The 24,081-nt window shown below is 58.5% G+C and overlaps 1 protein-coding gene across 8 annotated transcripts in view; it reads right to left on the bottom strand.

Moving 5' to 3' along the window:
• The window catches only part of DLGAP4 (DLG associated protein 4), a 178,143-nt gene that overhangs the window by 139,508 nt on the left and 14,554 nt on the right, over positions 1-24,081 (bottom strand). For all 8 annotated transcript variants that reach the window (XM_074605449.1, XM_074605450.1, XM_074605453.1 and 5 more), the window contains exon 2: positions 11,482-11,628. The gene's annotated coding sequence lies outside the window, so the exon portion shown is untranslated. The remainder of the gene's footprint in view (positions 1-11,481; positions 11,629-24,081) is intronic.

The raw sequence follows: 24,081 nt of genomic DNA, 5'->3' as shown, positions 1-24,081 counted from the left end.
ATCGCCGTGTATGGCTGCCCAAGCGAGCACGGCGGAGGTGCATACAGCAGACAGCATGTCTGAACTGGACCAGGATGGCCCAGAAGGACTGCACCGGTCAGTGGAGCTAGATCAGGACCATGGAAGAAGCTCCACCTCTTCCCTGCAATGAGGCATCCTGCCTTTTTCACCCTCGGGTCCTCCTCTGCCCCAGGGAAAGCTCCCACCCTGGAGCAGGGAACGCAGGTCGGTGCGGAGCCCATCATAGAATCACAGAATCTTCGTGGTCGGAAAGGATCTTTGAGATCATTGCCCTGCCCCGCTGGCCGGCAGCACGGCACCGCACCAGGACAGTCCCCACAACCCCCCCGTCGCTCAGCCTGGGCTGAGGGGACATCAGGTCCCACCTCCTACCTGCTGCCAAGAGGGATCTGTTCATTTCCTACCTTTGTTTCCTTCCCTTGCTCCCTCCGCGGCTCCAGGACCCTCTGCCATCTGGGCACTCGTCACAGCACATCCTGCCCCTTTCTGTCCCCAAGCCTGGCCCAGACCTCGCTGTTTACAGAGACTGAGCAAAGCGGAGCGCGGAGAGGGGAGTGGTAAATGTGGGCAGGCATTTGCAGAGCTGTGGCCAGGAGGGTCTGTTTGAACATCTAATTAGATCACGGCAAACCTCCTGAATGGCAAAGCTTCAGCCCTGTCACCCCCTCGAGACGTCGGGCCATGCCTGGATTGCTGTCTGATTCTGATCTACATAATTCACCGTAATCCTTAAAACTGACTCAAGCAATGAGGTTCATTGCACAGCTCACTGGATTTAATCCACCACTCCAGCGGTGCTAACGAAGCTAATGGCATAGGCAGAGAAGGAACACATGTATAGCTCGGAGGCAGAGATAAAGCATTAATCCGACCATATGCTTTCAACCCGCTTTACTCTTCCACCCTCACCCCAACGCCCTTTCGCAGCGCTGGGGGAGACCAAAACCAGCGGGAGGAGGACTGTCCCCTCGGACGCCTCTGCACCCGCAGCCTGCGGCAGCGCGGTCACAGCCCTGGGCAGGGCAGGGCTCGCCGGGACCAGGGGGATCAAGCGGGAACTGGGATTCTGGGGGAGGGGAGGGAACGGCTCCTGGCCAGAGACGTGGCCCCTGGTGTCACTTCCAGATACAGCCCATCTTCCCTGACGTACCACGCTGAGACAGGCTGACACGACACCGAACCTTGTGTGTGTGCAGCATCCTAGTAACGCTCCCCTCCAAACGTCCCCCGACCCGCCTGGCACTGCCCTTTGCTGTCACCCACCACCGGTGACATTGACCAGGGGTGCAGCGCAGCCCCAGAGCCCCGTGTTCCCCTTGGGAGCACCAGCTGGTCTCCACCTCACCCCCCGCCTCGAGCCGAGAGAGCAAGGGCTGCAGGCGGAGGGAAAGACCAGGGCGTAGGAGACATCCCGGGGAGAGCAAAGACGCGTCTGCAGGATGGAGATGGGCCCTCCAGCCTGCCTGGGCACCCAGTGCGCGTTCCCACAAGGGAGGTCCAAGCAGCACCCGCTTTCCTGCCAGTTTTCACCTGCGGACAGCTGGAGATGGGCTTTATTACGCCTGTGCACGTCACCCAGCGCAGCGCGAGGCGGTGCTGCCGCGCACGACACTGCTCCCTCCCTGTCGGGACATCCCCTCGGACCTTCAGGTGGGTGGTGTGTAATGGGAGAGGGAAGGTGAGGAAGACCCTAAACGCCCCTCCACAGCCTGTCCCCCTTGGGGCCGGGCGGGAGGAGGCAGGACTGTCTTCAGAGAGGCTTCTGGAGAGCAGAGAGCTTGGAGGAGGACGGGGGTTCTGTTAGTGAGCTAAGGGGTAGGAGACTGCCCTGTGTCTCCCGGGAGGCGGGCAGGACAAGCCCAAGCACCCGCAGCTCCTTCTGCCTCCGGACTGGGAAGAGACAGGCTTGGGAGAGCCAGGCACGCAGCTACCACCCCTCCAGGAACGGCCTCCTCAGCTTTGGCGATTGTTGAAAAGGGGGTTGAGCCGCCAACCAGTAACTAAATCACCCTTCAGCCCTCGAAGCCCGGCTGGTGCCTGCGCCATCCCGGCTGCAGGAAGCAAACCCTGCCATTGCTGCCCTTCGGATCTGCCAGCAGGGAAAGGTGGTCTGCAGAGGCAAGGGCATTCAGAGCCCAAATTAGCCGCGCTGGGCTCAATCTGAGATTTTGACAGCGGATGCCAAATTTATTTCCAAACGCACTCTGGAAATGTCACCGTGCTGGTCGGAAGGAATCGGGTACATGCTCCCTTTTAAATAGAACCAAGCATATGGGAGGAGGATGATTAGATTGCTTCCAAGCTGCCAAATTTCTTTGCTGCAGCTAAAAATCTTCCCCAAAATGTCCCAGCCCACAGTGTTTCTGAGCACTGAAGTCTGTGCCGAGACTTTTCCATTGACAGTTGTGCTCTAGGCAAGAAAACACATCCCTCCAGTGAGGTCCCAGGTGGTCCCAGCTCTCAAGGGCCCAGGGGCTCTCCTGCCGCCCCCTGCCAGCCAGAGCAGCTCCTCCCTCCTGCCACCCTGCCCTGGGGAGGGGACGGAGTTTCCTTTTCCCTTTTGCTCTGCCAAAAAGCGATGATCTCAGACCATCCCCTCTCCTCTCCCGCCTCCAGCGCAGCACCTGCCTGTTGGGGGCGAAGCCTCTCAAGGAGGACCCATCTCCCTGCCAGAGGCTGGATGGCGTCCCCCTCATCGCAGCCGTGCAGACCCCGCTGCGCTGAGCCACCACATCCTCAGCCGCCCTCTTCCGAGCTCGCCCAGAAACCCAGCACATCCCAGGACAGAGGGGCAAAAGCAACCCAGAATCCCTTTGTAAACGAAGAGGGGAGCAGCAAAAGCCCCTTTAGCTCCTGGAAGATAAATCCCCTGGGCCTTCACGGTATGGCTGGCTTCCTTCAATGCCTTCAGCAGCTGGGACTCCAGTGCTCCCAGTTGCCACCAGTGGTCCCTCGCAGACCACGCTCTGACTCTTCAAGGTGACAGTACAGGGTGACAGCTTGGGAAAGAGAAGAGCTCCCTCTGCTCCCACTTGCCCAGAGGTGGGATTCAGGCCCCCGCATTTGGTTGGGTATGGGGAGAAGGAGGGTGGGAGGAGAAATGGGGGTGTGCTCTGGGGCTCGTTAGCGCTGCAGAAGAAGGGGCACCCAGGGCCAAGCAATTACAGCCCTTTCCCTGCAGATCATCCCCAGGTTCACCCTCAGTTTGGGGGGAAGCGATGTAAGCCACCGCAGCCCACCTTTCCCAAGCTGGAGGCAGGGTCAGCAGCCCAAAGTGCAAAGCAGCGGCACTGTGATGTCCCCCACCACAGCCCCAGTGAAGGGATGACCTTGGGATCACCCAAACCTTTCCTGCCCCACTGAGAGACCGAGAAGGGCACAAACAGCTCCTCTGTGCCCGGCAGGAGGTTTCCTTCTCTCTGTAGGTAACGCTAAAGCTTCCCCAGGGAGCAGAAGCATGGTGGCCTTCTCAGGAGAGGACACGTGGTCAGCACTGGGTTCCAAATCTGGGGATGGTGCCCCCTCCCATGTAGCCTGCTTGAATTCCTGCCAGACCAGTGTGGGGGACAGCCAAGACCAAGCACATGCTGTCCCTCCAAAACCAGCCTCCAGGAGCCATCCTCATTTTCCCAGCAAGAAAGCAAAGGATGCCTGGACCTGAGGGGACCAGGAGCTGTGTCCTCCTGTCTGGTGCCGAACTGACCTGCGACACCTCTGAGTCCTCCAGCCCTTCTCTCCGGTGCCCCATTGGCAAAGTATCCACCCACTTTCTCCAGCAACACACTGGCCTGCTGGATCACAGACACAAAAATCTCACTGTCTTATGTCTGCTTCTACCTCCTCTATAGCGCTTTTCATGCCCGGGACTCCAAGAAAGGCACGAAATGAAGCCAGCAAGTCCTGTCCCTGCTCCGCAGACTGGGAAAATAAAGCCCGTTGCAAGGTGGCAGCAAGCCCCGAGCCAGCTGAGAGCAGAGCATCATCTCCATGGTCCTGGGGCAGCGCTCCACCTCCAGGGCACGCTGCCCCAGAGGGGCCCAGGAGGAGTGTCATACGTCCACCCGGCAGGCTGGGGGTCCCAGAGCCAGGACCTGACCCAGGACATGCCGTAGGGTGGCCGAGCCCAAGGAGGACTGTTTTCAGCCCAAGCGGTTAAAGCAAAGTGGCACAGCTGCTCCCAGCTCTGCTCTCAGCCCACACGCTGCTAAGTGGCGGGTGGGAGGTTTTTCTCTGCATTGCAAATCCCTTCTTATTTGAGTGCTGCAGTGCTGCTTGGAAGGAAAACAACCACTCTGGAGAGAGAGAAAAGGGGTCCAGAACAATACAGGCACCTTCTGCCCAAGGCAGGTCCTGGAACTGGCCCCGGGAGAGCCTGGCTCTGTAGATAAAGCTAAAGCTTCCCTAGCAGGCAGCCTGGCTGGGAGCAGGATCCATCCATTCCCATTCTCCTGTGCTCGTCTCTGGCACAGATAGCCCCAGCTGAGCTCTCTCTTCAAAGCTGGGAAGCAGGAGGAGAGGAGGAGAAGGCAGAGGGAAGAAGGCTTCCAGGTCTGCGGAGGCTGGCTGGCGGCAGAACAAGAGCTGTGAGAAATGGTGGGAGCAAAGTGCTGGCGGCGCGCGGCTGCAGCCCCTTGGCAGCGTGGGCCAGGGACGGCGTCGGTGCCGGGCAGCAGGCAGCAGTGTCCCCCGTGCTCGCTGTGCCACCCCTCTGCCAGACCAGCTGGAGGACCCAGGCTGGGAGCAAACTGGACTTGGGGGGATTTGGTCCCTTTTTGGCACGTGGTGTTGCCAAGCTGCTCATTTCGGGCTGGGCTGCAGAGGGGGCCGTGCTCTGAGCCCCCGGCAATGTGGCCCCTTTTCCAGAGGAGTGATCACAATCCCAACCTATGGATGTGTCTCCACATGTGCACATCTCCAGCGGCCAGCACCCGCTTCACACACCCGACACCAAGTTCTCTTGCCGCACACGTAGTGCTCTAGGGTTATGAAGATCTTTTGGGAATCCCCAGCAAAACTATCCCCACGTTTGCCGGTGCACAAGTTCCCCCATTACCAAGTTTTTGGGCGCCACCTTACTCAGTGTTTGCCACCACTATCCAGGGAGAGAGAGGTTGGGTTTGTGCTCCTTAGCAGAGGTGCTCAGGGACTGATGGAGTGTGGAAGTCCAGGGACAGTGTCCGCAGGGTCCTTTACAGGTGACAAGCCTTTGGGGGGGTTCAGCCCCTGGGTGATGAAGGAGACAGGAGCACTGAGGAGCTGAGATTCAGAAAGCAGGGGGCTTTCTATAGAGAGAGCCCCTCTAGACCAGGGAGCCTCCCACGAGGAAGGCGTGCTGCCTCTAAAAGCCGTGACTCTTCCTCCCTCTCAGCCCTTGGAGACCAAGGAAAGGGCATGGAGTGAGGGAGGTGGTGCTCTCAGGAGGGCCCTCGCCAAGGGACAGAAAATGCCTGCACTCTTGGTCCGGTCCACTAACGGGACTCTTCATGCTGATGAGAGCTTAGGTGGAGAAAGGGAAGAATGAAAACAGAAAGCCCCCAAAACCAGAGACAACAATCCCTGGCAGCAGAGACCCATCACTGGGGCAGGGACCTGGGGGTGGATTTCATGCACCAAGGCTTCTGACAAGAAGCGCCGTGGGAGTGTGCGGGGTCGGGAGGTGCCAGATCCACCTGCCCTTGGCCAAGCTAGCCCTGCAGGTCTGCTTCTGCAGTCCCATCCTCCCCACCACAGCACCCACCTGCTCACTTCTCCAAACTTATTCAGCTCCACATTTTATAACAAACCATTCACCCACCCATCTGTCCACCTGGCCATCTGTCCTTCCATAGTTTTCTTTTTTATCTACACACAACCCACATCCATTGGCTGTCTGGATTGCTATTTACCAAGGAAGGTAGCCAGGCAGCTATTAGGACCTTCATTTATTAGCTCCATTCTGTGTCCGTGGGTTTCTCTACAGGGAAGGTGTACTCTACCTTTGTCCCAGCCAGAAGATGGATCTGCAGAGGTCTGGGCACCAACACTTCTTTGAAAACGTGTGGCCTGGGGCAACAGACACCGAGCCCTAAAGTCCATCCTTTGCTTTTATTCAGTCTCCAAGCAAGCTTCCAGAAGGAGTACAGATGTCTCCACCGGTGGCCTTTGGCATGTAAAAACCAAAACAATCCCACAAGCTCACCACGTACAAATGTGGAGGCTGACTCTTGCAAGGGGGCCAGACCTTTTCCCTTTGAAAGAAGGGCTGGAGCCGGCAAGCCAGGTGCCAGGTTTCACAGGTCCGTGTTATTCCTGTTGTCCTGTGCTAGCAATTCTGCAGGCTGAACATCAGCTCGGAGCACCCTCTCCCAGCCACTCCTCACCCCTACAGAGACGCCACTGCTCCGGGCTGTGCCAAACACATCGGGAAAGTTGGGTGCTCGGCCATGCTACGTTACAGACGTGCTCAGGGAATACATTCCTCTCTCAGGAAGAAACCTAGAGGGTGTGGGCCATTGTGTTGGGCTGAACAGTGTAAATACTCACCGTCCCATCCTTGCCCACCACTTTCTTCTCTACTCAAGAAAGCAAGACTTTGTCGGGGAGCAGGCCCCTAGACCTTCCCAAACAGGCTGGACCCTGACTTTGAACCAAGCCCTGGGGCAATCCTGCTCCCCTCCACTGGCTCTGCCTGCAGCACATGTCAATAAGCCACGCTGGAGCCTTAGATTAAGCTTCTCTTCAACATACAAAAGAAGGCCATTAGGAGTAAGTTGCCTCTTCTCGGAGCTCTGTGATCTTTAATCAGTCTCACTCCTTGGTTGTTAGTCCCACAAGGCACAAAGGCTCTGCTGTCCCTCTCCTGCAGGCCAGCAGCTCCCTCCAGCCAGAGGGGTGAATCCTTGCAGGAGCACAGCAAATCACAGAATCACAGAATGAATCACAGAACCACAGACTGGTAGGGCTTGGAAGGGACCTCTGGAGATCACCCAGTCCAACCCCCTGCCAGAGCAGGGTCACCCAGAGCAGGTGGCACAGGAACGCGTCCAGGCGGGTTTGGAATGTCTCCAGAGACAGAGACTCCCCCACCTCTCTGGGCAGCCTGTGCCAGGGCTCTGCCACCCTCAAAGTCAAGAAGTTCCTCCTCATGTTTAGGTGGAACTTCCCATGGTCAAGTTTGTGCCCGTTACCTCTGGTCCTGACACTGGGCACCACTGAGAAGAGCCTGGCCCCATCCTCCTGACACCCCCCTTTCAGTATTTATAAGCGTTGATAAGGTCCCCCCTCAGCCGTCTTTTTTCCAGACTGAAGAGACCCAAATCCCTCAGCCTTTCTTCATCAGAGAGGTGTTCCAGTCCCCTAAATACATCCCTGTTCCCCCGTCTTGCCCAGCCTGGGCTCCTTTTCACCTCCAGACCCAAATCAGACCAAGGGGTGGTTTGTGCAATTATCCAGCAGATAGCGACCATCCTACAGGCCTCTGGGCACAGACACAAGGCAGCAAAGGGATGTGGGCTCCCAGTGCAAGCCTTCTTTCCCTTTTCAATTCATTAGGGTTATTGGTTTCTCACAATCGATGGGCAGCAGGAGGATTACCGCGATACAGCCATGTCTCTGGTGGAAGCGGTTGGTTTGGTTCCAAATTTCCGGGGCAGAAACACAAACGCAGTGCGAGGCCAGAGCCCTGGTGAGACCTATGGCAAGAGACAGGCAGTCACACCTGCATTTTCTGGTACTTTCAAGAAGGGTTATGAAAGCAGAAGTCCTGACTAGTGATAAGGACCCAAGTCCCCCTTCCCAAGACATGTTTCACCAAGTGCCCTGTGCAGAAAAGTCCATGGTTAAGACAGGCACGAGCAAAATCCTGCATCTTGAAGGCACTGGAGCACCCAGCTGCTCTCAGATGGGTGCCAGGAGGGGTTTGGCCTCCTTGGCACGGGGCAAGCAGATGTAGGACAGCAGCTCCGTGTCCTGCTCAGAGGCTCCACTCCGCCTGCACGGGGTTGTTGTGCCAAGGGCTGCTCACGGTGAGCTTGGCTGGGAGCGGGCACGCACCAGGCCTGGCCGGGCACAAGTGTCCTCTCCAGGCTTGGGGAAAATGACCAACTGCAGAACCCATCCGAGGTTGCCAACCTTCCCAGGTGACGAGGGAGCACCTTTCTTCTGGGAAGAGGTGCAGGGAGAGGTTGGACCTTTGTTTCCAGCCTGCCCCGCAACATGGGAGGGCAGAGGCACCCAGAGGTGGCTCGTACCAATGCAGCATCACGCGTCCCACCACTCTGTTCTGCTCCAGCAATGCCCACGCCTCCTCCCTCCTGACCGTCACTGAATCATCACCCTGGATGCCAACCATGGTGACCCGGCCATGATATAAAGGGTGCAAGAAGTCAATCCAGCAGCGCAGCTACACATCAGGCTGTCCCGAGCTCTGCCACCCGCCTCCTGGGACATCACCTGCTACCTGCTGGCACCCCCACCCGCAGACCAACACACTGTGCAATCACAGCATCCCCGAATACCACCGTGGAGTCTACCACCATACCAGCGCAGTGGGTATCTTCCAGTGGCAGAGGCAGGGCAGGAGCACGTCCTGGGCACAAGCGCATCCTTGGCCCTGACCCTCCAGCCTCGCAGGAACACAAGCAAAGACATCTCCCAGGGCTTTTCTCCTCTCACATCCAGGTCAGAGAGGAAGAACCAGGCCTGTCTCTGCCCCCATGACACATCTCCAGGGTGCCAGGCAGGGGCCGAGGGCACCAGGCAGCCTGAAGCATGGCTTGTCCCCCCCAGCCCGCTCAGCAGCCCACTGCAGGCAGGACCGCGGCTGCCTGGGCACAGGGGGGCCCAGGCTGCAAGCCCCCCACCTCAGGAACTCCTGCTCTGTGCCAGAGCACCTGGCACATGGCTCTGTCCTCCCAGCATCTCCCGTGGCAGCAGTGTGGGAGTTGGGCTTGGCACCAGCACTGCGGTTCACCTTCCGATTGCCAAGGAGCTCTGGCGTGCCAACAGATTGCCAGGGAGGACCATTCCTCCCCATCACCACTCCTCTGCTCAGGAGCTGCTGGGGAGGCGGGGAGACACAGAGGAGGGAGGCTGGGCACACGCATGCTGGAGGTATATGTGGATTTTTTTCCTCACCCTTCCCTTACAGAACAGAGAAGGGGGAAAAAAATGAAAAAAAAAAAAAATAATAGCAAAATAAAGCAAACCCGACAACTCCAATTTCTATCTTAATGAATAAATGAAACGCATCCCAAGAGGTAATTAAGTGCTTCGAACCAAACATGTGTCACCTACATTAAAAAAAAACAACAACCCAGAGACAAATCAAGCAACTGCAATTAAGGGAAAGAGACAGCTGGGTGATTGCCGGGGAGGGGGAAAGCGGGGCCGGCCGGCCAGCGAGGGCCCTGCTCCTGCTGCCCGCGCTCTCGCGGCAGGGGACGGGGGCTGGTGCTCTCAGCTGTGCTATGTGGGTCTCCTGGGAGAGGGGCAGCCCCACCAGTGTGGAGGCCTCCCAGCACCCAGTGGTGTTCTCCTACCCTAAGGACACCGCTATCCCCCGTGCAGCCACCCCACCTTTGTGTCCCATGGGGACTGTGGCCATTTACGCTCAGGTCTCCCTTCCCAAATCAGACACCAGGTTTTGTCTCACCCATCCTCCTGGCTGTAACATCTGGGTAATACCCAAGCCCATCCCATTGCATTTCCTTCTGGCCCTTTCCCTGTCCTTTGCACTGAGCTGCCTGGAGCGTCGCTGTGTCTCGGTCATCACCAAACCACCCGCTCAGTTTGCGTTGGTAGGGTTTGCTGGTAGCGCACGTGCCGCTCCAGAAGAAGGCTGGAGAAGGGCTTTCCTGCAGTGCAGCAGGGGATGTGGCTGCGGTTGTGCGTGGCCTCAGTCCTCGATCCAACACAGTGGCCACCCCAGGTGCACAGCCCATCCCTCCATACATGTGTGCCTGAGCTCCATCCTCATCCCCAAATCTCCGTGAGACCTCTGCACCGCTTGCCAGAGCTCTGATGTTAAGGAGAAACCTCCATGTATGCCAGCCTGCAGGAAACCACATTCCTGTTCTTTCCCAATGACCCCGGAAGGCTACAAAGACACTCTTTTATTGGCCCAGAGGGTGGGCAAAAAGATCAACTTGGTTAAAAAACATCATGGATTTTCCTGTGACAGCAATTCAAAGAAGGGGTTTAGTAGCTGCTGTACTGAGAAAGCCACGTGCCGTGAGGGTCATGAGCTCTCTGGCAGCCTGTGCTCCTTGGAGAAGCCGTTATTTACTTGTAAGTGGCGTCAGAAAAAGGACAGGGCACCCACACCAGTGCCTGCACTGTCTCCCATGCCTTGGGGTCCCGTAGCTGCTTGCTATTGACCATGGCTCCAGGGCCACGAAGGAAAATCCCTTGACATGCTCTTGACGCTTATTGGATTGTATGACCACCTTCTCCCTTTGGGAGGCCAAATCAAGACTTTCTGAATGTTTGGGTTTGTCTGAGCTGATGAAGGAGCCGGTGTCACATCCTGGGACGTGGCAGGAGATCTTTCCTGACATGGGGAAGGCATGTCATTTATTCCTCCGTAGGTTTGCCCTGCCTATTCATCGCCTCTCAGGCCTCTGCTGCTTTCAGGACAAGTTCCTTCCTGATGGACCTTAGCAGGTGCGACAACACCGCTCGAAGCCAGAGCCCTGCCCTTTGCACAAGCTCTTCTCTCTCCCTGGGGGAGAAATACAGGCTTTCCGTGTGCTTGAGAGGGCTGCAGCCATTCCCTGCAGGTGCCGCCTTCTCCAGCTCGCTGGAGGGGCTCAAGTGTCTGCATCGTCCTCTATCTCACCTAGCCCACAGCAAGTCAGGGACCTTGGGGACCACCCCATGACTCACGGTCACGGGCTAACAGAGGAGAGCAGAAAGCAAACCACGGTGAGGGGCAGCCCCATGGATCCCACCGCGCCTACACCTGGTGGGTGTAGGTGCCTCCTGGGTGTGCTTGCCACTTGGCTCATGGCTGGCCTGGTCTCCGTGGGCTCTGCCCCACAGTCACAGCAGGACCCTGGATGCTCCCGTGCTCTGGCATTGCTCCAGCCACTGCCCAGCATCACAGCCATCACCCGGAGCAGACACCGTCACAGCTCTCCCTGTCCTCAGACAACACCCGTAACAGAGTCCTCCAGCCACCCTCTGCACCAGCCCCCGGGGGACGTGCCAGCACCTCATCTCAGCTCACCTGTGCACCCCCCAGGCAACCCCTGTACCCCCCTACCCTGCCGGCTCTACCTCTCCTCCTTTGCTGCCTCTCGGCGCCCAGGCTCTCTTTTCACTGCGCAGGGCAACAGCATCCCAACAGAGACGCCCTTATCTTCCCGACGCCCACAGGCTCCTCCTGCCTCTCACCCCAAGGAAACCCCACGGAGCAGGACCGTCACCCCGCGGGGGTCCTGCCTCAGGCCCTACCCTGCCCGCAGTTCCCAGAGCACTCACAGTCCAGACGCTGATCTCCGAGGTGACTCTTCCGCCAGGATGCTGCCGTCATTCACGAGCTGGAGGACGTTGGTGGTCCATGCGCTGGCTGCAGGGTGGGCAGAGCCAGGCAGCAGCTCGGTGACCGTGCTCACCAGGCTTCTTGGGCTGAGGAGGGCAAAGACAAGTGTGAGTCCAGGGAGGCATGGATCAACCCCAGTCCCTTCCCCATCATGAAAGAGTCATGCTCCTTCGGTCTTCCTCAGCCTCAGGTCCCTTCAGGCCCGCCCAGTGAGGGAGGGATCCAGCAGGGACGCTTCTGCTCCAGACCCCAGAGGTACCACCGCCTGTCAGGTTCAGACTGCACCCGTGCCCAGCGTGACCCACAGATACTCCTCTCCACCAGCCCTCCCTGGCTCCCCAAGTGCCCCTGCCTTCCCTGGGAACACACCGAGTAGGGCTGACCCACAGGCACCCATCAGAAGGACTGGGAGAACCCTCTCAGCCATGCAGAGAGGAGTGGTCTCCACTTCGCAGTCCCTCAGCAGAGCAAGAGGCAGAGGCAAAGAAGGAACTCAGCAGGGATGCAAGTCCATCCGTGGCATCACCAGCCCTGCTCCAAGCATGGCCATGGACTCATGAGCTCATCAGGAGCAACCAGTCCACCATGAATGGGTGGCGGTCACACTGCTGAGGTCAAACCCTCGGATGTCACCAGAACCCCTGCTAGGGTCCTGTTGAAATGAACAGTGCTGTTCCCCTGACTCCATGGTCTCCATAGCTGTCAGAGACCCAAGGCTGGGCTCCAACTCGATAAGGTTGTCCAGGAAGGTGAACAGACCCCAGCACGGTGAGGAACCCACCCTGCTCCAAAGCAAACCTTTTGTCTTATGACTGTTGGTGTACATGGGACGTCACACAGCTGCTCTCAGAGGCTCGGAGAAGAAAACCATGAAAAAAGTCAGATGTGCCACCAAGCTCAAGAACAGGGCACCTTTCCACTGCTTTCAGTCATCCTGGCTCACCGCACCGGTGACATGCACATGTGTCCTCCCCATGCACTTTGAAAAGAGCAGCTTACACCCTGATCGGATTAGAGGAAGAAAACTGCATTGCAATAAATCCAGGGAGGGAACCGACTGCCTGGGCTTTAATCTGAGGGGAGCCTTCAAGATAAGAGCATTAAGAAGTGGGGATAAAGCAGCCTTGGTGCAGGAATGGTCTGAGCTGGTCCCTAGTCTGGGAAGCGGGACAGCAGAGCTGGCTGTGGCTTGCCCTGGCACCTGAGAGCAGCTCAGCACGTCCCTTCAAACATGACCTGTCTGTCCAAGCCTGCAGCCTCCTCAGTGCAGGAGATGGGGGACCTCTAAGAAGGGCAGGGCATAGGACAGAGAGGATCGCTCCAAAAGCTCTTTTTTTCATATCAGGAGCCCGAAATCCCAAGTGGGAACAAGGACAGCACAGTCCTCATCAGGAGAGCTTAGAGTAGGGAGGGATGTCTCCCCATACGTGACCTCATACGGGATCTCTCCTCCTTCCAGTACGGGGACGTGGCACCTCTCAGCTCTGAGCTGACACTTGATTCCCTCCTCTGGGAAGTCCTTCTTCTGCCTCCTGAACGTGGGGCCATAGGCAATGTGCACTCTGCAGAGCTCTGCTCCTCCTTCAGAAGCTTTCACAGAGAGCCATCACCACCTTGGTGGTCTCTAACCCCAACCCATGTCCCACGGGTGGGACAGGAGCTCGACAGCTGCTGCAGCAAAGCGGACACAAGCTGCTTGCTTTCCAACTTGCTCCTCCGAGAAAGCCGGGCGCCCTTTCTTCCTCATGTCCCTTTGGAGGTAATCCCCACACCAGCGCCGGTGGAGAGGGAGGGAATAAGAAGTGTCCACCTGGATCCCCTGATGAAGGCTGAGGAGAGCAATCTGCTCCCGCACGAGGTTTGCACCTGGAGGACCCGTGTGTCAGATGGGCAGAAGCCACCTGGGACATGGTCAGTGGTGAAAGCACAGTGTGGAGCCACCCCTCATGGCAGCGCACTCGATCTGTTTGGCATAAGTGGGGACCGAGCAGGCAGCAGGTTCTCGCGCAGTCAGCTGGCGGAGCCCCGGCTGAGCGCGCAGCCTCATCGTGCTCCCGAGATGAATGGAGACAGCCCTGCAGCCCGGTGTAAGTAATTGAGGAAAGAACATTTGTAAGGCAGGAGACAGCTGGATTAAAAAGGTGAAGCCCAAAAAGCAAATGAAAAGAGAATCATGGATGATGGATGGGAAAGCAGTACCCGAGTCCGGCGTTTTCCTGGGTGTGCTGTGGAACAGCAGCAAGACAAGAAGAGCTGAGATAAAACCATCCAAAGAGCTTGGGCTTGCAGGACTTATTGCAGTCGAAGAGGCAAGTCGGCTGATGAGCTCCAAGTTTCCCAGCCTTGGTGGAAGACTCTGGTGCTGCTCCCACAGCCCAGGCCTGCTCTGCCGACCAGCGTTAGGATCGCTGCTGGCAGGGGCTGTGCACCTGGAGGTCTGCAATGCCCCAGGTGAAGTTGAGCAGAGTGACCATTACTGCCTGCCCCCCACAGCGCCCCCCGTGCATCCTCCGCTCCGCTTTGTCGTGTCCTGGCCCTGTCTCTGCGGAGCAGAAATCCCCAAACATCTGGCGCGTTCTTCTTGAGGGCATCGAGAGGGAGCGCACAGAACACGCTATAAAGGTCACTGCTGCAGTTTGCTTTGTTAATTGCTGCTGATCAGACGGCTTTCTTGGCAAAGGGGGGAAAAAGACATTTGGGCAGAAAAAAAAAATAAATTGAGTTCGTAAGACAGAAGGGTTCAAAACTCCTCTCTTTGCACCAGGTGTCAAGCAGACACAGGCCACCCCTGCAAAGACAGGGGCTGTGAGCACCAGGCAGCCCGGTGAGAGCCTCAGGTGGGTCCCATCCGTGGCGCAGGGAGAGTGGAGGCGCCGAGGTGAGCCACTGCCCATCGACTGCTGCACGGGCAGACCGAGAAGCGGACAGACTCGTCCAGCACAGAGCAGCTTCCTCTCCCCACCGTGGTAAGAGCAGACAGGGGAGGTCACAGCCCCGTCACCCCCAGCATCCCTCTCTTGTGACTTTCCACGTCCTTGCGTCACCACTGCGGTTATTTGACCCCGGGCCCGTCAGAAAGCACAAACTGCTGTACCACCTTCCCCCTCTGGCATCAGGCCACCTCCACAGCACCTCCACCCTCCCGGCGCAGTCAGGGGACCAGTCTCCCCACACTCTCCCTCCTTTTTCTTCAGGACCACAGCAATCTCCAAGGGGTTTCAATTCTTTTTCCCTCAGTCCCAAACACTAACAAGCCTTCCAGTCCCGGCTGCCTCCCAAAGCCAGTTCCAAAACTCAGATGGGACTGAGAGAGCAGATGTGAGAGCCTGATCCCAAGCAGGTCATCTGCTACAAAGCAAGGCATGCGACTGCCCTGCTCGGTTTTCTTTAAAATACAGTTTGTTTCAATGTCCTGGACAACCCCACCTATTCACAAGACCCTGAAGCAATCCCAGAAGCGTTTGCCAGTAGGAGGAGGCTTCCCAGGCTGAGAAGCACAAGCAGAAAGATTCATCCCAGCCCCAATGTTTCCCAGTGGGCTGAGGACAGTGGCATGAGACTGGCCCCGGGTTGTCCCTACACACTACAGAGAGGGGTTGTATTGCCCCTGCTGTAAATGCTCGACCATGCTGCAGATCCTACCACTGCACCACACCAGTAGAAAGGCCTTGCCCAGTACACGTGATGAGCCCTACATCTGTCTTGCAACTAGGTATGATGAAGCACACAGGGGTAATGACTTGCCAAAGAGATGACAGGGAGACAAGAGAAGTCCCAGAGGTGGTGCTTGTATCTCCTAAAGCCCAGACCCTTGGTTTCTTCATTCAGCACACAAGCAGTCTAGGAGCCAGAGCAGCCCCAAGAGCATCCACCTCAGAGGGATAGGGACTCTGGCCAAGATGGTACTTGGTCTGTGCAACATCATTCCCTGAAGAAACACTCTGGTTCATCATTGGCACGCTCTGGCCAGCGAGACGCATACACCGGAGAACCACCAGGACACAATCCAGCCACTGAAGAGAGCTGCTGGGATCACTATGGCCATGATGACTGAACCACCCACAGAGGACTTAAAATCCACCCACAGAGGACTTAAAATCCACACTGGAATATTAGTGTTGGAGTCCAGTCCCCGAGGGTACAAATACAGCAGGACCCATGCTCGGGTCCACTGGTGCTGGGGTCTGGGCAACCAGCTCCTTCCCTCCTGGGCAGATCTCCCATTGAGCTCAGCAGGAGAAATAACCATTACCACCAGTCCCAGGGCAGTGGGAGTCCCCCGTCGTCCCCCCCCCAGACCAGGAACCCACCAAAAACCCAGCAGAAAACCCATTAGAAATTCAACTAAGGAGAAGGTTCTAGGCACAACCAGCCTTCGCTGGGCTGGGGGCAAGCGGCTCCAAACCTAAGGGGCAAAATGACTCCGAAATCAGAACAGCAGACAGCAATGGACGGGAATTCCCCTCAGAGGCAGATTGGAGATGTCTCCAGCAGAAGAAGCTCCCCTTCTGCTGGCCAAAACCTTGACTGCAGAGTCCCTCCCTCAGTGCTGGAGGGGATGGACAGTGTTTAGGAACCTTCAGGGAGGGCTCTCAGTGCCACCAACAGGGCTCAAGGGCAAGGCTCTCCTGAGAAACTGGAGCTAGCACAGAGCGGGTAAGGTCCCCAGAGGAGAGGCACCTCTGCTCCCTTCACTGGCGAGGCTGGATTCGGGTGCTCATGAGCTGGAAAGGACAGGGGAGATGTATTTCAGCAGTTCTTGAACTCCAAACGTACTTCAGCATCACGGCAAAGTAAATACCCCATAAAACGTTCATCCAGCAGCTGGACGGCAGGGCACAGGTTCATCCGTCTCCTTTCCCAGCGCTCTCCGAGATGAGGAATAACTGTCCACACCACTGAGGTTTATGATGGAAGCCCACAGCAAATCCTCAGCCCCAGTAAACGCTAGGGAGAGTGGGGGGAGTCTCGGGACCCCCATCCCAGGCTGCCTGGAGGCAGCGGGAGCAGTTCCTGGCGTCGCTGCCAGGGAGGATCGAGGGCAGCAGAAGGCGGAAAACCCAGGTCTGAGCCGCAGCCCCATGGGATGCTCGGCCGGGAGCGCCGGAGGGAAACACCACGTGGCTGCACCAGGCACGGATCTGGCCCCCATCGCCCACAGCCCCCTCCCAAGGCCACCGCCGGCGTCCCCGCCGTGCCGCGCCACGGGGCAGGATCACGGCACAGTGCGGCGGGGCATAGGTGTGTCCGAGGGCTGCTGCGAAGCAGCTGCTGCGAGCGCTTGCTGTGGGGCACTGCCATCGCTTGCCCGACTTGCCAGGCTGTTCCCTCCATCTGCTGAACCCAGCACGTTTATTTTTGTGTTTCCAAGTTTGATCAGATCGACTCTTCCACTTTAATCTAATGAGCGCGCTGAGCTGAAACAAACACAATCTGTCCGCGGAGGGCCGGGGAAGGATGTCTGGGGGCACTGCAGAGGCACCGGGGGGAGCCTGCAGTACCCTGATGCAGAACCAAGACCGCTTTGGTCACCGGCACAACCCGACCTCCCAGCCCTCGCCCCACACATGCCCGCACAAGTCACCCCACTGCCCCAGAGACTGAAGACCTGAGCATGGGGGGGTACCTCTGGAGAGAAGAGCATCCTCCTCAGGCCCCGATCTGGGCATGGCTCTGCTGTTTCCTTCCTTCCCTTGCCCATTTCCCATGTTGCTTGACAGTCTTTCCAGCTAATTACCCCACGGTGCCGTGGGCACGAGCCACGTGGCAGCCGGCATCTGCACCACTTCCCAGAAATGACCTTGGCTGCTCAGAGGACAGCGGGAGCCTTTTTCCCTGCCAGGCTTCCCCCGAGGCAGACAAGAAACCTTCAGCAGCAGGGACAACATGCACATCCAGCTCATCTGCACCAGCTCCGCCAGCTCCGGAGCTCCCATGCTGGGACAGGTCACCTCCACAAGGACCCTCCAGCACCAGCTCCCTGCAGAAACTCCCCAGCAGGATTTAGCACCAGCCTCAGGCTTGGAAGTTTTTCTCTCCCCTGTTTTTCATACCCAGTTTCATTGCAGTAGAGCCCTGAGACGGGTTTGTTTGCATTCCTGCGGCGGAATGGCGAGCTCGGGAGCTTTGGTGTGAAGAGCTTCAGGGCAGAGCAAGGGCTGGATGTGGGGTCCTTTAGGAAGCCATCCGTCCAGGTGGCGTCACTGCCACTGTCCCACTGTGCTTCTTCCCTGGTGCGAGGAGAGAGGTGGAGCAGGAAGGAGGTAGCTCAGCAGAAGACACTGTCTGCAGCTCTCCACAGCAGGGACGACCGCCCTTGGGAGCGTCTGACCTTGCACCGATGGAAAGCCCCAGGAGCCCGGTGGCTGGGAGACCCCCTGGGGTGGACGGCGAGCTGTCATCTGGCAAATTGTGGGGGCTGCCCGGGCAGCAGCTGGGAGGCTGGAGGGCAGGGCAGGCTCCTCCTGGCTGTCCAGCTGCCTGGTAGCAGCTCAGCTGGCTCGGCCGGGCTGCCCAGCTGGCCCCACTGAGGACAACTCCACGCAAGGAGAGGGCTCAGCTGCCAACGGTGGGCATTGCCGGGACACGCATGGGGGAGACTGGTCATCCATTCCCATGGGCAGAGAAGGGGGATGTGGGGAAGGCCCCCGGCAGCTCCCACCCTGCCCTGCTTGAGGGACAGCGGGCTGGATGTGCTGAAGGACTCCAGGGGACTCTGTGGGACTGGCCGTCCCCAGGAGCTGGGGCAGAGCCAGGCTCGGTGCCCGGCCAGGTTCGTTTCCACACGCTGCCTCTTACACCTTCCCTCGGCCCAAGCTTGTTTTGACCTGGGTGCCAAAGGCTCGGCAGCTTCCCAAGCTCCCATGGCACTTCGGCAGATGTCCCCTCCAAGTGCTCGGGCGCTTGGGCTCCACACAGGGATGAGGCGCCGAACTCCTCGGGGAGCTGCGACGGTGGCACAAGCGTCCCCACCCCGAGGAGCTCAGCACCCACCCAACTGTGCTGGCTTAAGCTTGAGCCTCGCTGCGCTGAAGCTTTGTATGCGGACAGGTTTCCTTTCATCTCCTCCCCAAATAAAATCCCCCATCTCCCTCCAGCTATCACATTTGCAAGTTCTTCTTCCTTAAAATAATAACTAAGTCCATGCCATGAGAGGCTCGCTCTTGCCCTGCGTTAATAAAGAGGGAAGATGAAAAGACCAGGAGAAGATTTGCTTTTGCAGCGCCTCGCTGTCGCTCCCAGTTCTGTGCTCTCCGTCCTTATTTCTCATTCTCCTTTCCAGGAGCTGTCTGTAACCCTTTGATAATAACCTCTTCTCTCCCAAAAGCAGGCAGTGTCCTTTCTTGCCTGCACAGCCAGAGAAACGTCACACTTTCCCTTTGATGTCAAGATAATGTATAGATGTAACATCGTGTGTGTGTGTGACAAATGCAAACAGCCAGCTCCCTGTCCCAGATTTGGTAATTTCGGGAGAAAAAAGGAAAAGCTAGAGGAAAAAAAAATAATCTTAAAATGAATTCTCCCCGTTCATCGCAGGCATGCAGAACTGCCTCCGGACAGCTGGCAGGGGGGCTGGGACCCCCAAATGGCCAGGGCCAGGGCTGAGCCCTGCGGATACCCACTGCCCCGCGTGTCCCTCCTCCCTGCCGAGCACTGGGGCCAACCCTGGCAGGTGTCTGTGCCCAGAGGAGACGACACCTCGCAGCTCGGTGAGATTATGGGGCAGCCGCGAACCACCCCGTTACAGCAAAACAAGTAGCTCAAAACCTGGGGGTTTGTCCGAAGCAGTTTGGAAGATGGGTTTGCAGGAACACCGCGTCCACTGGCAGCACAGGTGCCAGGGCTGAGCCCGGCTCCCTGGGCACCCCATGGCCACGTCGGGCCCCTCTTGAGCCACTCTCCGGGCGCTGCTCAGGCCCCTGCTCCAGGCTCCCAGGAGCCTGTGAAACCCCCAGAAACCTCCCACTGTTCCCCGTTTACGGTCCCTCTGACCGAGGAGGGGTGTCTCTGGTCCACATGAACCAGGGCGTGCCGGCATAGGATGGAGGATGAGCCCCTTCCCGGCACTGCAGACCTGGGAGGCGTCACCCACTCCGGCCACCTCTGCCCTGGGCAGCCCTGGGTCCCTCCAGCCCCAGCTCCGAGAAACCTCCCAAGCCCCAGGGACCAAGCCCTCAGCCCTCCAGTCCTGGCACGGCTCTCGGCTGGGGCCAGGGCATGGTTTGGGACCAGTACAGGCAGGAACCATCCCAGGAGGCAGTTCGGATGCAGCCAGCATCCAAACAAGATGACTGGGCACAAGAAAGTCTATTCTCAGACACAGGGGTCTTTCCTTGGCTCTTGGTCTCCGTGCCAGCAGGGACACATCTAAGCGCAGACGAGGCGCACTCTGAACAGGCTGAACAGAGGGGTGCGGGCATCCTGCCCACCAGGGAATGTCCTGGGCGCGCATCCCACCTTTTCCAAGGAACCCCAGCAGCCTCCAGCTCCCCCCGGCCCCCGTGGGATGCAGCTGGGGGGCGGGGGGGCGTTGCAGGCAGCACGAGCTGTGAAGCAGGCAGAGTTCGACTGCCTTTCCTGCGCGTCCCCTCCCCACCCCACACACTCGAGCATTGTTTTCATTTCATTTTCACATCCCGCTTCTGCAATGGCTTCACAACCAGCCCGGTGCGTGCCTGGCAGAGGAGAGGAGCCCGTACAGCCGTCCCAGGGTCCCCGTGCACGAGCCAGACCCGTGTGCGCTGCCGGCACATGAAGGGAATGAGTTTTGATCCCACCAATGCCGCGGTTTATCTAAACCAGTGCCAATGCTCCCGCTTCACGCAGAGTAGCTTGATCCAGAGCCACCCCGGGAGGGGAGGACCTGTGGTGGGTTGGCCTCTGGTTTGCCTAAACCGGCCAGCGGGTGCCTGGGGCCACCAAAACCTCCCTGGTGAGTGTGACAAGTGTGGCAGGTTGGAAGGCGCAGTGACAACAGGCTTCGTGTGACTACCTGCAAGCACTTGCTCACCCTGACTTCATGACTCTCCGCTTGGGTAGCCCAGCGCAGCGCGTCGGCGTGAGAGCCGGGGAAAGCTCACCCCTGCAAGAGGGTCAAGAGCCAGAAGATGGGCTCCTGCACACGCCACTGACCCGGCGTCAGCAGCCCCAGCTGTGGCCAGGCTGGGACCTCCCGCAGCCTGGCCACGCACCAAACAGCACGTGTCCTTTGGGGCATGACCAGGGCAGTGAGTGCGGGCACATCGGTGGGATGTGCTCTCTCCCAGAAAGCCAGAGCCTGTCCCTCTCTGCATCCAGGCTCTGATGGTGCATGAAGGTTCTGCGCTGCGTGGTGACCCTGTTCCTGTTCTTTGTTCCTTGCAAGCCACTCGTAGCCAGGCCTGGCTTGAAGCTTGTCTTCCAGGAACCTCTTGTTCGTCCCCAAAGCAGCCTCTCCCCTGCAGACTCACAAGTTTACGTAAAACCAGGGACTGCAGTAAGTGCAGCCCCTGAGGCTCCCCAGCTCCCTGCTCCAGCCACAGTGCCCCTTCCATTCCCACACCTCCTCCTGCTCCGCCGGGAGCTGGGTGGCTCTCACCAGCCTCTCCACGGATGTGTGGGCAGCTGCCTCGGGGTGCAGCTGCGTGGGGGTTCGCAAGGATGAGCACCAAAAATGCAGCATGTGGCTTTTGAAGCCTCTACATGTGCCGCTCTCCAGCCTTCCCGCAAAATCCCTTGCTTTCTTCTTTTACCTCTGGCTCCGGGGCAGACCCTCAGCATCAGGGGAGCTGTGGGGAGCTGGGACTGGGGTAAGAAGGTGCCCTCCTTGTCCGTGCTGCTCCCCTGCCCTCTCTGAATGCCCCAGACCGCTCTCCCCTGTTCACGGGGATCTGGGAGAAAGGTTGAGTTTATCTAAGAGCCCTGGAACTCTGCTCAGTCATTAGCTGGTGAGTAAAGCGCGCTCCGTGAGTCACCGACGCTGTTATAAACACTCTCTTCTAAAGGCTGTAGAAATGCAGTAGGAAAGTGGTGTTCCTTGAAGACACTGGTTGTAGCCGTTTCCTTCTATCAAGATCTCTGCCACCTGGGACGGCTCCGTCCCCCCTGCCCGCCCCACGGGCACCTGCCTGCTCCCCCCCGCCACAAGGCAGTGCCCCCAAGGACCAGGCTCTTCATGCCCGGGGTGACAACGTGAGCCACGTCTGCGCCACTCCCACGACCCTTCCCGTGCTTTGCGGCTGCACCTCGCATTAAGCCATTTATAAAGGTTAATGCATGCGGGACAGAAATGCTTTTCCCGGTTTAATTGACGCTAAAGACACCAGCAGCAAGGAGTTTCTCAGTGCCATCCCTAACGTGGTGAGGGCTGCATGACCCTCGCCCAGCATGCCACCACTCCTTGGTCCCCTCAGTCTGCCCAAAGTGCTGATCCCGCCTGTCACCGCTGTTAGTAAAGCCAGAGCTTCCTATGAGCCTCGACACCCGGCGTCACCCAGTGCCTGCAGGTCTGCCGGCTGCCCGCCCTTCTCCTGGCTCAGCCCCTCTCCACACCATGACCACTGTCCCCTCCGCTGCTCTTGCCCCCCTGGGAGCTTCCACCTCCATCCCCAGCTCTGCCTCGCTCCCCAAAGCACGGCTTGGTCTGTCAAGGGCCACACAGAGACGCTGACGCTTGGGATAGGCTGTGGCCGTCACACCAAACTCCTGTCTCACGTGCTGCTCTCGATGGCCACCAGCCCAGACCACCTCCATGCCGGACTCCTCTCCCCACCCACCCAACCTGGGCCTGCCCCTGCGTGCTCTGCTCACCGCTTTGCCCTCTGTGCACCTCCCACCCTCATTCCCTCTTCCCTTGCACCTTATTTTTCAACTTGTTGGCTTTTTTTTCCCCCTTCTGCTCCCATTTTATCCTCAGCCTTGAAAACGCAAACACTTAACAGCACATCTAAGACCAGATCCACGCTGGGAGGGATTTGCCCTGGGGGGCTTCCCCGACCGCAACCCATCCCGACTCCGGCGTGACCATGCCCAGCTGGATCACCAGCGGTGCGCAGGGCTCCGGCTCCCGCGGGCTGCGTCACCCTGCCACCTCCACCACCTTGGAGACAAGCGGGAGCCGGCTTGTGAGCCAGCCTGCTGCTGGGGCTGCCATGCTGATTATTTTACACTTGGTATCACAAAGAGAAGTGAGAATGCCGAAAGTCTGGAGAAGGAAGAGGAAGGTGCGTTGAACCAAAGAGGCAGGGGAGAGCAATTCTCGCAGAGACCGAGAGGACCCTGCAGAAAGCCCTTCTGCCTTATCCCTGCCTGGATGCCTTGTTGGCCAGGGCAAGATCTGCTCCGTCCTGCCCAGGCTGCAGGGCTAGACACTAAGATCTTCCTATTCAAAAGGATTACAAATTACTGTCTGATCCACTAATTAGGAAGGGAAGATGAGTGTGCTCCTGACAGCGATGTTTAGCAGCCATTTAGAAACTGCTCTGAAGGCAGCAAGGCGCTGCGAGCACACCGCAGCGCCGAGCAGCATCTGCTCCACGCCAGCAGGCCCAGGACCACCCCGCTGGCCCCACCGCCAGCAGCTCCCTCTTGCTGCGGGGAGGCTCTGCCCCACGCCACCCCCAGCTCGCGCAGCTCCCGCCGCGAGTCTCGCCCTTCCGCAGAGCTCGTCTGGCTCTCAAGGATGTCCCCAGGCCATTTGGCTCCTAGCCCTGCTGCCATTACTTCATATTTATTTAACAAAATTAAAACCTGCTTAGTGAGGCCAATTGAAGGCAGGGGAGACAAATCGGATCTTCATGCCGCTGCCAGGGCAGGGCAGCCTGGCGCCGGGCTGGAGGCCACCTGCGCTGCCTCGGGGGGGACGTGGACCCTCCTTCCCATGACCGGGCAGCAGCGGGCAGCGGCACAGCAAGCGCCCCAGACTGCTCACGCCATTTCTCGGGGTTCCCCTTTGTCTCCTTCCCCACACGGCTGCTGGTGGCAGGGAGCTGGCTCTGGCTGGGGAAGGGCTCCAAGAGAAAAGGCCCGACTCCACCTCGGTGCTGCGATGGGAGTCCATGAGGGCCATGGGCGATGGCAGTCCCTGTGCGTGCAGGCAGGCGTGGCCGTACCTCTGAGCGGACCACCCCAGCGGGGGCACAATGGAAGCAGCCCCGTGCCTCTACGTTTTGGGTGATGCCCATGACGAGTGTGTGGAGACTGCTCTGAGCACCTCCTGCAGACAGTGCCCAGCGACAAGACACTGCTCCCAGCCAAGGAGGAGCAGCAGAGCTGGCCTCAGCCCCTTCTAAACCTTTCCTGCCTCTAGCAGGGCCCATTTCCCACATAGCACCTTGTAGGAGCGGGCTCCTCTCTCCTGCTCCAGATCAAACAGGAGATCGTGCTGGTCTAGGACCACCTCAGGAACTGCTCTACATCTTCAGCCTTCCCAAAAGTCCTCCTAGTGCTGACCCCCATTCCCCAGCATCACGCCCCTTCCGAAACCCAACCCACCGATGGGCGCACGGCCAAGCAGCTCAGCTGCCTCCAGAAGTGCTCCACGCTGCGTGCAAAGGAGAGAG

Source organism: Larus michahellis, chromosome 12 (genome assembly GCF_964199755.1).
Source record: "Larus michahellis chromosome 12, bLarMic1.1, whole genome shotgun sequence".
Taxonomy (NCBI): Eukaryota; Metazoa; Chordata; class Aves; order Charadriiformes; family Laridae; genus Larus; species Larus michahellis.
Note: the sequence above shows the minus strand (reverse complement) of the source record. Positions and strands in the feature narration are given on the sequence as shown.